Below are 16,618 nucleotides of genomic sequence, written 5' to 3' on the forward strand. Positions count from 1 at the left end.
GCCTTCTAGTTTTCTTTTTTGAAGACAGTACAAGCCAGGATACACACACCATGCAACAGGACGAGGTCTGCAGAATGGGGGGAAAAAGCTTACTGTGAGGTGGAGACAGTGAAACACTTATTGCTCTCAGGATAACGAGCTTTTATAAAATCTAGTTTGATTACTCCTAGTCAATATGACAACAGTTATCAAGGAGGAAATGACAGCAACACTCTTCTATTTCTGTAACGTTTCTAGTTTGCTGTCCAACTTAAGCCTAGTGCACACAAACCAGCTTGACAGGAATCACAAACATCCTGTAATTAAGCGTTCTGCTCCAAATGGCGCTGCTGATTTGGAAATGACACTTGAGTAACCAACATTCTTATTCTGCGCTACTGTACTCTGCTAGACAGTACAGTGTGTTGCTTTGCTCACTTTAACGATCTGTTAAAAGCCCGAGTGGATACACGCCAGCATTAGGTAGCATTTAGAGGGACTATCAAGAGACCAAAACATGATAGATTGTGTTTGTTCTTTTCATAGGGTTCTACCATCATTTGGTTGATTAGAAGCAATCAGTTCACAATTTGGCATAAATCCGTTTTACCCTTAAGAACTCCCGGTAGCAGCCTTTGAAAAATGAAGCCATTTGTTATGTATTTTGTTTTCACAAATGAAGCATCATAAATAACATCTGTCAGTTACCACAGCGATCTCAATTGCTTCTCAACTGATCCAAAACTGTTGTTTAGGTGCACTCTAAAAGACAGCTGAAGATCATTACTCACCAGTTCTGATAGTTTTATGAACCACAACAACTACTCATGGTCAGCAGAGGCTAAAACCATTTTACTGCTTTTTTTGAATTTGTCCAAAGGAAACTGAACACTACACTCGTCAAAAGCCCATAAAAGAATAAAATTGGATGCATTTTCTTTCAGTAGTGCAGTCAGATTTTTTTATACTGAACTTTAAAATGATGGAAAATATGTGATGCTTGATTAGTTTTTAAAACTACTCCTCCCCCCCCCCAAAAAAGTGTCTCACAGCTGCATTTTTAAAAGCATTTTACTTATCTTCTTTTGCAGTTCCCTTGTGTAGTACATGCTCCTGTGTAGTAATATTTAATCATTAAAGATGAGAGGGAATATATGGAACCATAATTGGATGCCTCTGAGGTTGCTCCACATAAAGCCAAGTTGTAACTAACTGCAGGTTTGTAACCCTACCAAGGGGGAGAATCAGTCTTCATTGCAAAGGACAGCAACACTTACGAAAACACAAAAAACAACATGTAAGGTGCATGTCATTCTCCAGTTTAAGGAGCTAGTTGTTTTCAGCTCCCCAGGTTCTCCATCTGGCACCTTACTAGTTCACTGTAGAGCTCCCAAGGGAAACAAAGGCCAGTAAACATCCCCTTTGAGCACACCATGTTTCGAAAACATTCACAAAAGACCAAGTAAGAGCCTTTTCCCCAGTTTCTCAAGAGTGCCAGCAGCTGTTCTCTGCCGCAGCTCTTCACACCCAGAGGCTTTTGCTGGACTTCATCCTCCTTTCAGGCAAAGATTGCTACTTTTAGCTTTCACAGTTCTTAGGTTTTCTTCAGTGAGGAAGCAGTTAGGAAACCCTTTTTGGGGGCAATAAAATCCATTTTCCATTTCTTGTTCATAGAGAGTCTGTGTTACAACTAGCTGGAGGAAATACTTACTAGAAGAATGAAATATACTTGCTTTGTTCTTACGTTCTTCCCTAAAGATGTTGCCCTAGACCCTCCCAGAGAAAGAATACCAGTCTATACACACCTTTGACCTGACCCAGTATGTCTAGTTTATATTCCTAAGCTTAACTTTATGTGAGGGAAGGGCTGCAAATTCTATTCCCACCTCATCTCCAGTAACTCTGAGCTTACCACCAACCCTGAATGAAACTTGCAGTGGCCATGGGGTCACAGACACCCTACAAATTTGGTGCGGAGGAAGGGACTAAGGAAACTACAAACCCATAGCAGTTAAATAGATGAAAGAAGTACTGCAACCATGCTTGAGGAAAAAAAGCACATTAATTTCTTTCAAGATAGACACCAAATGAACATTGCAACACAAGAGCTTAAATCAAAGCTTATTATTTTGTGTTCAAATAGTTGCTTCTGAGAATTTATATTGAAATAGATGTTAATAGTAAATTAAAATATTAACTGAGAATTTATAATGAAGATAGCTAGCAAGTTGGCTTCAGTTAGAGCTGAAATACTTGAATCTCTGTATAGCCAGGATCAATTCAGTCAAATTGCAAAATGCTGATAAGAACTATGGGAAGCCTGAAAACAACTCAGCTAAAAAAAAAAAGTCATTGAATTTAAGCAAAAAAAAGTCAAGTTTCTGTTATATATTTTGAATTTTAAAACCAGCACGATAGACAGCGAGAGCGAGCATGCAATCAGTTGAGTGTCGGAGCAGCCTGCCCCCGCCGACCTCATGTAATTACAAAAGAAATATCTCAAAAAAACCCTCAGTGCTTTCAAAACCTACAAACTGAAATGGCGATGATTTCCAGTGTCTTTCTGTGACCATTTCTTGACGTACTGCCATCAAAGGGTCACCACATGTTGAAACAATGACTTTATCCAACTCTTGCGTGTGACACAGGTACCAACTAGGAGCCACCAGCAAAAAAAAATGAAAAGCCATCACATAACCACATAACTGTTGGTTAACAGTTTAAAATATTCCAGTAGCTGCTGTTGGATGAATGTAGAACAAAACGTTTCTTGCACAAAAGGCGCGCGGCAGTAGCGTTGTCCTTGCTGTGAGGGGAGGCGGCCGCTCCGCGGGGAGCGGGACTCCGAATCACCCCCCGCCTCTCCTGAGGCGCCCACACCCCGCGGGTCCGTCACCACCAGCCAGGCAGCGCCCGAGCTCGGGCTCCCCACTCGGGACAGCTAAAGTGACCGTTTCTGAGCGTTGCCCCCACCCCTCGCACCCAAGCGCGCCCCAGGAGGGGCGCCGGCCGGCGGAGGCTCCGCCAGAGCCCCCGAAGCCAAAGGACCCGGCCCGCACAGCCCCTCACAGGGAAGAGCCGCCGCACTCACCAACGCACCCTGCGGACACCAGCGCACTCGCACCGCTTCCGGGAGCGCAGCCAGTTCAAAACAACACCCGCCCCTATTGGCTCCGGGCGCCACGACCCCCAGCGCGCTATTGGGGGATGTATTCCCCGCCTCTCCTCCTCGAGCTGTCATTGGCTGGCTCGCACACAGGTGCCCGGTGGGTACCGCCCTCCCCTTGTCCCCACACTGGCCGGGGCCGATGGTTCCTGCTCGGCGGCCACTGCCCGAGGGGCTGGGCTGTTTGGAGAGCTCATCACTTTCGGCACAGCCCTGCACCCATCTCCACCGGAGTGGCCTAAAGAAGTTGTTTCTGATATGGGCTGCTTGGCCGCCTCTGCCCATTTCCAGTGTATTTTGTTTCAAGGTGTGAAATAACAACATCAGAGGCCTGATCTGAGCTTCACAAGGCTCATACCTCAGAGGACTGGAACACCCAGGATTGCGCTGTTGACAGTCTTTGTGAGTTTGGATGTAGCTACTCACCCGTGTCTGGGATGAGGCCACGGTGTGGGATGCTCGTTAGCATGACGACCTTGAGGAGAGACCCCCCTGCCAGGCCCCAGAGCCCTGAGCCGGCAATGGTGTAAATTCACAGCAGCTTTCCTAGGGATTCAGGAAAACACTGGTAACAAAGTCAGGTTTGCCTTCGGTTATTAAGCTCAGCATGATTAAAACTGATAATTACACATATAGTAATTTTACTTAGATCTGCAGATTAAGGCTGCAATTTGATCTGTGCCACCTTTTTGTCCTTTCATATTAACTTACTCCTGGGTTTTTGAAACAAGATTTGAAACTTTATTTCTGACTTTTTTTGACAGGTGGCAATAGAGGGATTCAGTGGAGCCTGTAAATTAAAGATGCTCTATGGTGAAGCCTCTAACAGAAGACCAGAAGAGCCTTGCCTGCACTTCTCGATTCTTACACTAATAAACACAGTACACAGAAGATACAGAACACTGATGAAAAGAACACCCACCAGTATATGAGTATGTAACACGGCTTGTGAGGCAAAACCTTTCATCCTGGATGCAGAAAACCCCAGGTCAATTTGTAGCTTTACCACTGCTCTGTTACATGACATTGAGCAAGTTCACCTCAATACTTTCTTTCTCCATCATCAACAGTGGCATGATAACATTGACCTTTGCAAGGTCTTTTGAGATCTACTGATGAAAAGTGCTGGGTGAGTTTATTATTATTTGTACTCCTGCTTTTGAAACACAAGAATAGATTTTAGTTATTACCCACACATACCAAGCTTCATACACATAAAGGTAAAAGATATTTATGTTTTCAGGTACAGAGCTGTTATTTGAAACAGTTATCTGATGAATAAGTAGACAAATTATACAAATACCTTAACCTCCATTACATTAAAATTGGTAAAATACATGCACATTGAAGGTAATTTATTGTTCTTTGCTGGCATTCTGTCTCTCAATGTATAGACTCATCACAGTGACCAAATACTATTTAGCTTTCATGCTTGATACCCACTAAAAACCTTCAGATGATATGTCTGCATACCTTCAGTAGGAGTTATATCTGTGGGAAGAAGAAAAATGTCCATAGGCTTAAAACCTGATGGTGTTAGTTTTTACTGACTTATTTTCACAGAATCACAGATTGTTAAGGATTGGAAGGGACCTCGAAAGATCATCCAGTCCAATCCCCCTGCCGGAGCATCAATTGTCTAGATGATGTAAGATCTTTACTAGTAAAATCTGTAGCTTAGTAAATTGAGTGGATAATTCACAAGACTGATTAGTTACATAATCATGTGATGTGCCCAATTAAACAGATTCTTAATGTCAGAAAATGTGAGCAAATGCATCTGGAAATAAAGAATGCGTGGATGGGGACTGGTTTGGCAAGAAGTACTTCAGACAATAATTTAGCTGTTACTATATATATAAATGTTTCAACACAACCTCTCAGGGTAATGTTGTGGTAAACTGGACTAATATAATCCTTTAATGTATAAAATACAGAATATTCAGGGGAGGCAGGGAAGCATTACTGCCTTTGTCCATAGCACTGCTGAGAGGGATGTTGGAACGCCACAGCTTTTGTGGCATCCACAAAAGAGAAGTTAGGGAAAAACACTAGAAATAATTCAAAAGAGCGTGAAAACAACGAAGGGATAAATAACAAGACATAAAATAGGGGTTTAGGAAGCTTGAGCTGTTCAAAGAGAGGGCTGAGAGGTGACTCGGTCACAGTGCTAATGGTGAACAGCTCAAGTTCAACCAGTGCACAGGGATGACGTGCCCGCACCACCTGGCTGCAGTGCACCTGACCAGCCCCTCACACACGCATTTCAGACGTCGGTTGGACCGGGAATCTTCCAACCTACAGCTGTGAAAAGCACCATACAGCTTCCCAAGAGCAGAAAACCTTCAGCTATGCTGCAGGCCGGTTGCTGCGGTTTCGCGTACCCACCCAGTGAGGTGACATCACGGTCCCTGCTGCTCCCGCACACCGGCAGTGCCCCGCGCTCCGCTCTGCCGTGCGGGCAGCCCCGGCCCTGCTCTGGCAGCGGGGCCGCCTCCTCCCGTCCTCCGGCGGCTCCTCCGGCCGCTCCGCGACCCGCCCGGCGCGCAGCTGCCCCGCGCGCCCGCCGGGGGGCCGGGCCGCCCCGCTCGGACGGACAGTCCGGCCGGCCAATGCCGCGCGGCGCGGCCAACCAGTGAGCGGAGGGAGGCGGAAACGCACCAATAAAGCTTTGGTTGCTGGGCGCGATCGCAAAGGAACCAACCAATAGAAAAATTCGCGGCGCGGGCGCAGCGACCCGGTTTGCGTGCCGGCCGCAGGCAGGCAGCGCGAGGCAGGGGTCGGCGGGGGGAGCGGGTCGCGGCCCGCGCTGCCGCCTGTGCCCGCCGGGCGCTGGGGCGGGAGGGGGTTGCTCCTCCCTTCCGCTGGTGCTTCCCCCAGGTGTGAATGTTGAGGGATGATTACGCCCCCCCTTAAAAAAAAAAAAAAGAAAAAAGAGTTGGAAAGACGGTACCTACACGGGCAGCCGGGGCCATGCGCTGCCCTCTCCCGGTGGGCCTCTCCTGAGTCGGGGCTCTCGGCCGGGGCAGCTCTGAGGGCGGTTGTTTCCTGAGATGTAGTTTCGGAAGGGCACGCGGCTTTTAGCGGTGCCCTCGGATTTTTTTTAATTTATATTTTAATTTATTTTTGTGGGGAGGACCCGGCTCCTCCAGCGGTGGCGAGCGGCCAGGCTGGCGTGCGGGAGCGGGGACCGGGCGGCCTGATGGCAGCGAGCTCATGTGCTCTGTAGAGAGGAGAAACCCCCTGTGCCCCCTAAAAACGCGGCCGAAAATCAGAGTAGCAAAGGTAAATGCAATAAAAGGGTTAACGATTGCTTCCCCCTCCTCCCCCCGGCTGGATAAAGATGGTCTTGGATGCCCTTTGTAAATTGGAATGTGGAGGTGGGAGGGGAAAATCAGCCCGAGTCCGTCTATGTTGTCTCGGTGGGTGAGCGGGCGGAGGGGCCGGCGCAGCCCGGGGCTCTCCCGGGAGGACGCGCGGGGGACGGACGCGCCCTCCGTGGGAGCCGCGGGGCTGGGGAGGGCGGGAGCGGCGGGGAGGGCTCCGGCTCCCGGGAACGGGCAGCGAGAGGGGAAGATAAGGGGCTTTCCTTGATATGCTGCCCAGCGGTTGCTGAGTATTTTATTGAAGAGTTGGGGATTTTTTTCTCTTTTTTTTTTTTTTTTTTGTACGCCCGCCTCCTTGAAGCCAGCAGAAGCACGGAAAATAAGCTGAGGACAGAGAAACAAGAGAAGACTGAGGAGATGGTGAGCAGATCATTGGGCTGGGAGGAATGAATGAGGTTGCCGGGCTATTTTCTGTGAGAGCTTCTTGCAGTGTGCAGTACGTTTGGGATGATTTTGCATCACGATTGCAGACTAGTCTTTGTTTGCTAAAGATTGCTGGTTAAGGTTTAACAGCGCTCATCAGTTTATTATGAGATATGCAACGAGCAGTTGATGTATATGAATGGCTAAAATTGCATACGCAAGCAACCTCTAAACAAACCAATATTGTATTAATCCTGCAATATGATGGGCAGTTCTTGTCATGGAGGGAAGTCATTGCTCAGGTTATTTGTGGCATGCATAGGAGATGAGTCTCTTTGTAGCAAAGACCAAACCAAACTAACCTATTTCTTGACAAATGTGAAATCCATCACAGACTTAAAAGCCAAAGTTAAGGGTTTTTTTTCTTTTCCCTGCAGTACGTGATTAAAATTTAATGTTTGCAAAACTTGATCAACTCTTTAAAATGTTCACTTCTAGCATGCAAATAGTAAACATCATCTTTCCCTTTTCTGTCTTTTTTTAATGTAGGCACTTGTTTGTGTATGTGGAAGGGGGAATTCTTATAACATGTACTTCGCTTTTTACAGTCTACAGTTTTGCCTTACGTAGGTCACAATACAAAATGTGCATCTTAGTGTGTTAAAAAAACCCTTAGCAGATTTTATTACATCAAGTGAAGACCGTGTTTATACTAATGATATCTTAAACACTAGAGACAAGTTTGTGGAGAAAAAACACAGTTTTCCATTAATGGGAATGCTTTATGGTAAAAACCATGATTCTAAATGACAGAATGTTGCCACTGGCTGATTGTATCTTCCTGTGGATGAAGTACTGCAGTCTATATTAAGTACATCAGCCCTTTAAGCTTCCATAAATTTAAACATATTTTGTTTATGAAATTGTGCAGGACTGCATGGTGCAGTAGAAAAATCTGAGATTGTAGTGGCTTTAGGAGTGTTGCAAGGCACTGCAAAAGAGTAAAATTGCAGCTTCATATTAAATTTGCTGTGGGGAAAAAAAAAGATTTGTTATAAAGAAGTAGTACAAGATATAAATGGTGACTAAAATAACTGAAAGGGCTGGATAGTTTGGAGTTTCTACAGAAAAAAGGAAGTTGTGAACTATGCTGTGATCTTCATCGTGCAAGATATTTGGATGGATGGCTGTTAAATTTATTTTAAGCAACATCTCTGTAAAGGCTTGTCTGAAATATTTAAATTATATGCTTCATTAGGCAAATGGGTTTATTTTCCCATTGCTTGGCTAAAGGAATGTATTAGGAGGGCAAGGTTTAGAAGAACAATACAGTTTGACTGCATGGTTTCACTGCATAGTTTATCCCCGTGCATTGTTCAGGGATGCATAGAAGGTATTTTATTTGACATTGGTGATCTTTTAAAAGTTGACTTTGATTTTATTTTTATGCCATAGTTGCTGTCAACATAAATAACTGAGATTCAGTTAATATAACCATATATTTTACCTGCTATTTAGCTAGAATGGATGAAAAATAGTTCCCTTCTTTGATTTTCATCTATTCATTCAAAATCTCTGCAATGGATTACAGTCTCAGCAGTTCTTTAATATTGGAAGAATGGGTAAGAGTTACAAATAGAGACATGTTCCCACTATATTGAGTTAGGACACTGCACTAGAAATGGCAAAATTCCTGCCTTTTGCTTACACTTCAAATTTAGTACAAACTGTAGTTTAGAGATGGTGTCTTATCCCAAAGACCATCTGCATGCATATTACAGTTATATAAAACTAAGCTTCTGTATTTGATTTTTATGTAATGTAACACACTATTTCTGCAGTGCTTTGGGGTGGATCTTGGTTGGTGTCAGAATTGATACACTGAGAGGAAAACCTGTTAGAATTCTTGTGCTACCAGGTTGATAATTTGTTGCGCTTAATATTTTATTGTGTGAGTATAAATCATTGACACAGACATTGTAAACATGCTGTAGCAGCTAAGTGTGAGATTACAGTTAGCTTATGCCTTTACAGTTTAACCAGAGTATGACAGTATCTTGTTTAGTGTGAGTGCATTGTGTTCCTAAAGCCATCACAGCAATCTTCAAAGCAGAAAGGTTAGGTCATTTTTTTTTTACTTTATTGCCTGTCTCCACAGAAGGAGGAAAAGCCCAACTCTAGGGTTACGCCCCTATGGATAGGGGAGGAATTTATCCGATGTGTTGCATGCAGTTACTTTATGGAGACTTCAAATAAGTCACCTGGAAATGAGCAGTGAGATTTCTGTTGAGATTAAAATCCACATATTTTCTTACAATAGTTGTCATTAGTGGGAGCGCACCACTATAGAAACAAATGGTCTCGTTCTGAAAATAGTGAATCTTAACTAAGTAAGGCACCATTATACCCCTGGCATGACTGGCTTTATTGATTTTATTTATTTATTTATTTATTTTTAATGCTTACTTGATCAAATTCTGTAAGAGTTGATACTGTGTTTATACCCTCGTATTTTACTATGTGGTTATTTTTGTTGTCCAATCTAGATAAAACTGGTGGAAATATCACTGGTTCCAGGTAAGAGGTGTCTAAAGTTGGTTCTAAGGAGTTGGCTACAGTGAAATCGAAGGATCTGCTTAATCGTATCTTTCAAAATCAGGCCCTCTGAGGAGTTAACCTAGAAAAACAAAATCAGTGGGTACTTCTGTAGGTATCTAAGTCTGTGTTTTCTCAAGTGTGGAGATTTTGTACAAGATAGAAGATGTTTACTAGCAATAGTACACTGAGGAAGGAACCTGTGAGTCTGAGGATGTGCAGTTCTGCATCTCTCCAAATACCTTTTTGTGAAAAATCTCTTGGTCTGGTTCTGCAAGTCTTAATCCTCTGTAATCAGCTGATGCTAGCTACTATGAGACAAGCTGAGTGGTTTTGAATATAGAATATATTTAGGAAGAACAAAATTGTAGGATTCAGATCACAGATACCAGGCCAAGTATCCCCAGGAAGTAAATTTCATCCAGTGTTTGTTTAATGGTGATGCTGCTGCTGACAGTATTACAAGGTACTAAGATCCATTAGGCAAACATGGGTGGGATTGTGCTTCTCTACTTCACTCTCCAGTTTAGATTGCACTGGGAAGACCTTTCTGAACCACATGCTGCATGTTTTCTCTTTACCAGATGTGACAATTTGCTTAGGCAATTGAGGATCTTTGTTCCGTAAGGTCCTTGACTGCAGTGTTGAAGTCTTCTGTGCATGCCTCAGTTGATTTTGTTTATAATTATGGTTTTCCTGCATCTCAGAGCACATGCATATTATTTCAGGAGCTGCAACAGGGTTTCCATGAGCTACTGTGCAGATATGTGCCAGTGCACCACTAGTCTATTAGCTTATGATTTGTAGGTCAGGGAGAAATTGAGATTTTGCTGTCGAAGCAGTATCAGCTCTTTCCTGCTTCAGTGCTTACATGACATCTCAAGTTGGCTGAAGATTAAAAGGACACTGTCAAGGTATCTTTCACAATTTCATTTTTATTATTTATTTTGTTTGCCTTATTATTGCTGTCATAAGCCAATGGAAGCTTGAATTCTAGTGCCTTGCCAACAGGCCTTTGTCCTCCAGAACAGTTAGTGTTTAGCTGCTTAGGGTTTATTTAAGAGTTGTGAAGCATTTACTGTCTTCTGAAATACATTACTAAAGAGTTACGGCTTAAACATTGCAAGCAAGTGAGGAGGAAGAAGTGAGTAAATCAGTTTGGGGCCAGTCTTGACATTGTGTAGCTGTGGCAAACTCCAATTATTTCTTCTTTTCATTATTTCTTTCAGAATTTAATAATTCAGGAGTATATAATTAGACATCAGTGCTTCCTTTGCACAGTCATCCTTCAGAGTGGACTTTCCAGGGGACCAATATCAAGACCTGCATTCTTAGCGAATGTATTTTGAATTATCTAATGAAGTAATCCCTGTAAGAATCCTTACAGGTGCAGCAGTATTGACTGACTTGGAAGTGCCAAGCAGTAGCTTAATTTGGAGTACTGGCCAGAAAAAAAAATCTTTACAGGATCTGGGCTTTGTATGACATGTACCTTTTTTATTTTCTAAGCTTAATTTTTTCCTCCTCTTATTTCTGCTATGATAAAAGGAATGATCATGGGGGTTTTGTGCACAAAAATGCTACCTTGTTGCTGTAAGAAGATCTTTTCTGTATGGATCTACATTCATCGCAATGTAAAGTTAATGAAACTAGAGCCACTGTTTCCAGTAATTTAATTGCCCGTTCCTCATCTGCTCTGGCAATGGAGTTTCCATCCATGAGCTGGAAGCAGATCAGCACAATTCCTCCATGGGACCTTCTCATTACAGTAAACATTGTCTATTTAATTTGGGTTATGTAGTGATAAAATTTTAAGTAACTGCTATTCAGAACAGTGACAAGCAATCACACAGACTTTTACTGGATTATTCTGATGGCTAAGAAACTGTATTGCAGTGTTTAACTAATCAGCAGTGTCCATGTCTGCTGGATTCACAGCTTGATGAGAGCTGGATCTATGTAGTGATACTAGGGAGGCATATTTTTTCTGGTTTTAAATGAAGAAATAACAAACTTTTTGACAGTATGCAGAGTAGCAAAGGTTGCAGAGATTCCCCAGAGGAAAGCAAATTGCAGAGTGACTTCAAATATGGTTCATAAAGTGTGGACTATCTTGGGGAAGGAGAATCTGAGATGTGACACTTAAGTTGGGGTAGTTAAAATAACTTCAGGCATGTGAATTAGACGCCTGAGTTAGAAAGGGCAGTGACTTATGGCTGCAAATAAAAACAGTGGAGAGACAGACAGACAGACTTCTCTGGGGGTTGGTTCAGTCTACGAGTTTGAATCGAGTGTTTTAAGTGGCACTTTGGAGGAGACTCTGCTGAGTGGCAAATCGGGATAGTACATGGAGACTGGCTTCCGAAATTAAGCACGTATTTCAGGTGCTGGGAATGAGACAGCATGAATATTATTGTTATGTATACATCAAAACTTTTAAGAACCTTCATGTGGTGGGTATTTTAATTGCTCATCAATGGGTCGAATTTTCGTCAGACAGCTATTCATAGACCTCACCTATGAGGTTGAATAATTTGGGTCATTTTGTGCAGTTGTCGGAACTTTTAAAGGATTCTGTTGATGGTGGGTTGAGTTTCTTGTTATGTGTATTACTGTAATGTGACTGGCAGTCCAGTAGAACCCATAAGTTTGCTGCTGTAGGAGTTTGTTTCTGTTTTGCTGTACCTGGGGAAGAGAGGGCAGCCTTACACAGTGAGAGAAAGGGTGGCATGAGCATGACCTGCCTTGTTATCTTGGCATTTGTCAAGGAGAATCTCTCTAATAGCAACTGAGAATACATGGGAAATGCAGTTGAAGTGCATAATTAAAAGTGTTACTTTAAAATGGTGGTGGTTTTTGTTTTCTTTTTAAGGAAATGCAGGTTTTATGAAATGTTGTCGTGCTTGTCTAGGATGTGCACAGAACATTAATTATTCGTGTGGACATTTTTAACAATATTCTACTCTTTGAGATATAATCCTAATATTTTGTTAATCCTCTACAGTGGGTTAAAATGGCATAAAGATCAGATTACTGGAATTAGGAAGACTTCTGTCTCTCATCCCTGGATCTGCTTCTCTGTTTTGGTGGGGCAGTGGCAGCGAGTGTTCATGTTTTGCTATGTGTTTGCTCTGAGATATTTACAAGAAAAATGCTTATATATACTAATATTAAATGACGTGCTTCATACAACTGTGATAATATTATCTATGCTTAACTTTTCAATACTCCATGAATCTTTGGCATATGGTTAGTATTCCACTGTCTATATTGCTGTCAAGTTTTGATTTAGAAATGAACTCCATTTAAAAGAGTGAAATATTCTAACATTCCTTCTACAATTCTTAATGTGATGCAAGGAAGCTTCAGTCTTGTTGATCAGTAAAATGATAATAACTATCCATAAAACTTGGATTCAGTTTTGCATGTCAGTAAGTGCACGCCAATAATGGTCCCAAGGTATTAGAAGCAGAGTTTTATTGCATGCAGTTGCTATAAATTTAAGAGTTTTCCAGTATGTTTAAGACATGATCTCTTCTGCCTGAGTAAGTAGCACCTTTGACTTTATTTTATCAATGTAATGTCAAGTGAAGTCTCAAACATGAATCCTAACTAAAACTGGCAGTGTTCTGATTTTTTGCATCACAGGCTGGGTCATGCCATGCTGGTAAAACTTCTCCACATCTTTTTAGACTGGTTCTGCTGTAATTCAGTGTGACAATACAAGTAGTGAGTTATTGATGGCAGCTAAAGTGAGACCATTATGAATGTAATCAATAACACACCTGCATAGAATAACAACTACTACCAGGGACATATTTTGTATTGATTCAGGAATTTATGTTGTCTCTACTACACCCAGTCTGGTACTTTCATAATTTATGTAATAAAATCTCTACTTTGGAGAAGCTGTTACTAAGTTAAATACCAAGAAATGATGACACATCAAGATGTAAATTACATATTGAGGATTCTACTACAAGCAGAAATAGCACTTGCTAAATTCCTGTGGGTTCTGATTCAGGACCAAGGCATTTCCTCACTGCGGGCTGGAAGATAATGGAAGTGAAAAATCGTGTTCCCTGTCCCGAGGCGGTGTTTGAGAGGTGGAGGGTAAGGCGCTATTTTCAGTGTGATACGGTGATGGAAGCTTATTGGGTTGTATAAACCATAAATGTGAAACCTGGGTAGAATCTCTATCATTAGCACTAATCCTAATTCTAGTTCTGTCCTTAAACTGGAATATAGTTTTCTCTTAATACTGATATATCTTCAGGTGTCTCTCTAATAGAGGAACACAATTTAAAAGATGATTGATGTCATCCTCCGATTTTCTTTTTCAAGCCTGAAATCAGTGAAATTGAACAGAAGGTACAGATTAGGACCAGGAATTTGGGAATAGGGATGTTCCTTGAAAGTAGTACATAGCTTTCTGGAGATACGTATTTATTCCCTTATTTGCCACCTCTCTGGTTGTTTTGTTTGTCAGGTGATTCGCCACGAGTTCAGTGGAAAATTACTGTGTATTTATACTGAATAGAATAAAATCTATTGGTGAGCTTTAAGTGTGATAAGAAAACTTCAACAATTTATCACAAATAACCTTGGTGTGTTTACATAAAGCTTCAAATTCATATATATGAAGCCTATGTAAAGCTTCAAATTCAGTTGTTCATACAGATTCGTGTAGATCTTTTTCTTGATTTGAATGTCAAACAGAAAACTCAAATTTGCAAGTATTGCACATACTAGCTTCTTACATATACAACTTTCTGTTTCTGATGGTGTTACCATTTTATATCCAAATATACCTGCAGTTTTTCAGCAGGAGTAATCTCAGTGCAGTCCAGAGAAATATGCATGTCTTGAAATTTACTGTTCTTCAGGTTATTAAATAAAATCCTAGTTCTTGGTTAATGTCTAGATCTTTTTTGTTGCCCATCTTTAGTGGCATTATATCAAAACTCCATCTGCTGTGGGAACAATGACAGTATAAAAGGAGTGGTTTGTGCTTTAACTGTTCAAGAGTTGGTACTAAGAATCTCAGCATCAGAACTGTTTAGGGAAGTCCTTCCATACCAAGCTTGAACTAATTCTGATCAAATTCAAGGAGGATATTAGATTATTTTTTTTATGTAATAGTGTATTACATGTTGTTTTGTTGCTTAATGCTGAGATAAAACTCCCAAAGTATGACAGATAAGAATCCAGACAGAACAGCGTTCCCCAGACAGTTTTCTTAGGATACTATTAATGAGTTAACCTGCTTGTTGTTGAGAGCATGTTTTATGCTGATATTTTGTCCTGTACAAAACGAGGGTATTGCTTGGAAGAATATTTGCTCTGTTATCTTTTTCACCCGTGTGTCACGATGGAATGTTCCGGTAGGTGATAACCAGTCTTCAGCTTTTACAGACTACTTACTGCATCCGTGGTGGGGTTTCCGAATCCCAGCCCATACTCATCTATCTCTTCAAGGATAACCACCTCATTTCATCCATGACACCACAAACCACTTCCCTCTCTTTTGAAGCACAGAAGCAGTATAACTGTGAATCTCAGGAACTTTAGTTTTTAAGGGACCGAAGAACTAATGTTAAACAGAACTGAAGCTTGTTTTATTCATTTAGCTCTCCGGGAAGATCTAATGTGACTTATCTAGTCACATACAGCCCAGTAACAACATTCTTGTTTTGTATCTTAGCAGTGGTTTTTACATTGAAAATGAACTTAAACTCTGAATATTATTGGTTGTATAAAGGTTAGTCTCTTCACAATGCAAGGCGAGTATTTGCATTTAGATGGTCAGGAGATAACACGGGTTTATTTGCACAGGGATTTTTCCTTCCTGACTGAACACACTCTCTTCCCAATGGAAAAATCTTGATTTTTCTGGGCAGTTAGCACTGTACTTTCTCTAAGCCTTACTGAGAGGGCAGACAATTCTCTTAAGGAATTTGTTGAGCTGTTGGACCTTCTGCTAAGAAGCAGCAGAGTTCTGACGGGGTTTGCAGCCTGCCTGGCTCAGGTGTCCTGTGAGGAACATCAGTGGGGATGGAATCCTGCTTAAAAAGAACACGTGAGAACCTCTCTGTGATTTATAAATAAGGTGGTACCTTGGCCGAGACCTTCAGTGAACCCTTAGAAAATGAAGCCAAAATTCTTAGAGGGATTTAGACACAGAGTTCCTGTTAAATTCCATTCTATTTCTTTACAATATTGTCACTGAAACAAAAGGAAATAGGTTTAGGAATCCTTCCAAAGGTTTGGATCACAGGTATGAACTTACCTTGACTTGTTTCTTCTAGGTTTATGTTATTGTTTCAGCTTTATTTTCAAATACAGATGGGTTAATTTGGTGAGATGTATTGACAAGTATGTTTAGAGAATTAAATTACTGCAATTATTTTAAAAATGCACTTGCAGATCAATTTAAGAAAAATGTCAGTTTCCTCAGGCTGCCAAACTAAGCATAGAACTTGATTTTTAACGTGTCTTACTCTAGAAGATTTTTGTTGTCCACATATCAATATATATTTGTCTACATTTGTGGTATCTCTTTATCTACTGAAGTTCGTGGGATGAGAATTCCGCTTTCACCATGCTTGTTTAAAACTGCACACAGGCAGTTAGTATCACCCAAACCCCACTAAAAATATTCCAGAGGTTCTTACCACTGAAGAGTTTCGAAATAAGTTTTTCCCACTTGTACTATTGTAAAATGTGTAATTAAATCCAGTCTCCAGTTGAGCCCGTATAACTCAGGGAATATTGAACATCCCTGCTTGCCTCAGGCTGTCTAGTGGACTATATTGCCCACAATTAAACAGATGAATGCACAAATAAGGATAGGCATCCTTCCAAACACTTGTATCTATATTTAGCGAATTCTTCTCATTTCCCTCTCTGTAGGAGGGTATTGATGTTGGTAGGGATGTGATTTCTCAACATTACCTTAATACTGAACAAGAGAACTGTCAGTGTCTTAAGCCCTGTCCTTTAAGATGTTTTCCTTTCCCATATTGTTTTGCCGTTATATTATAACTTCCGAGAGTTTCTGACTTTGGTTAAATTCATAAGGATAAGTGTTGTAGAGATCTCAGTATCTTCACTGTCTGCATAGTAGCTC

The 16,618-nt window shown here is 41.5% G+C and overlaps 2 protein-coding genes across 40 annotated transcripts in view; one reads left to right on the forward strand and one right to left on the reverse strand.

Annotated features, from left to right (window-relative positions):
- Positions 1–5,737, reverse strand: part of TANGO2 (transport and golgi organization 2 homolog) — a 29,399-nt gene extending 23,662 nt beyond the window's left edge. For 5 of the 14 annotated variants that reach the window (XR_010466709.1, XR_010466707.1, XM_065033070.1 and 2 more), the window contains exon 1: positions 3,071–3,199. The gene's annotated coding sequence lies outside the window, so the exon portion shown is untranslated. Of the gene's footprint in view, positions 1–3,070; positions 3,201–3,571; positions 3,692–5,533 lie in introns of those variants that run through there. The other 9 variants (XR_010466706.1, XM_065033068.1, XM_005498174.4 and 6 more) reach the window with 5 other exon arrangements.
- Positions 5,738–5,942: 205 nt separating this feature from the next.
- ARVCF (ARVCF delta catenin family member) overlaps positions 5,943–16,618 on the forward strand; it is a 241,395-nt gene continuing 230,719 nt past the window's right edge. For 3 of the 26 annotated variants that reach the window (XM_021284593.2, XM_065033019.1, XM_065033020.1), the window contains exons 1-2: positions 5,945–6,430; positions 6,833–6,891. The gene's annotated coding sequence lies outside the window, so the exon portion shown is untranslated. Of the gene's footprint in view, positions 6,431–6,519; positions 6,568–6,649; positions 6,892–16,618 lie in introns of those variants that run through there. The other 23 variants (XM_065033030.1, XM_005498171.3, XM_021284646.2 and 20 more) reach the window with 12 other exon arrangements.

This window comes from Columba livia, chromosome 17, assembly GCF_036013475.1.
Source record: "Columba livia isolate bColLiv1 breed racing homer chromosome 17, bColLiv1.pat.W.v2, whole genome shotgun sequence".
In the NCBI taxonomy this organism is placed as follows: Eukaryota; Metazoa; Chordata; class Aves; order Columbiformes; family Columbidae; genus Columba; species Columba livia.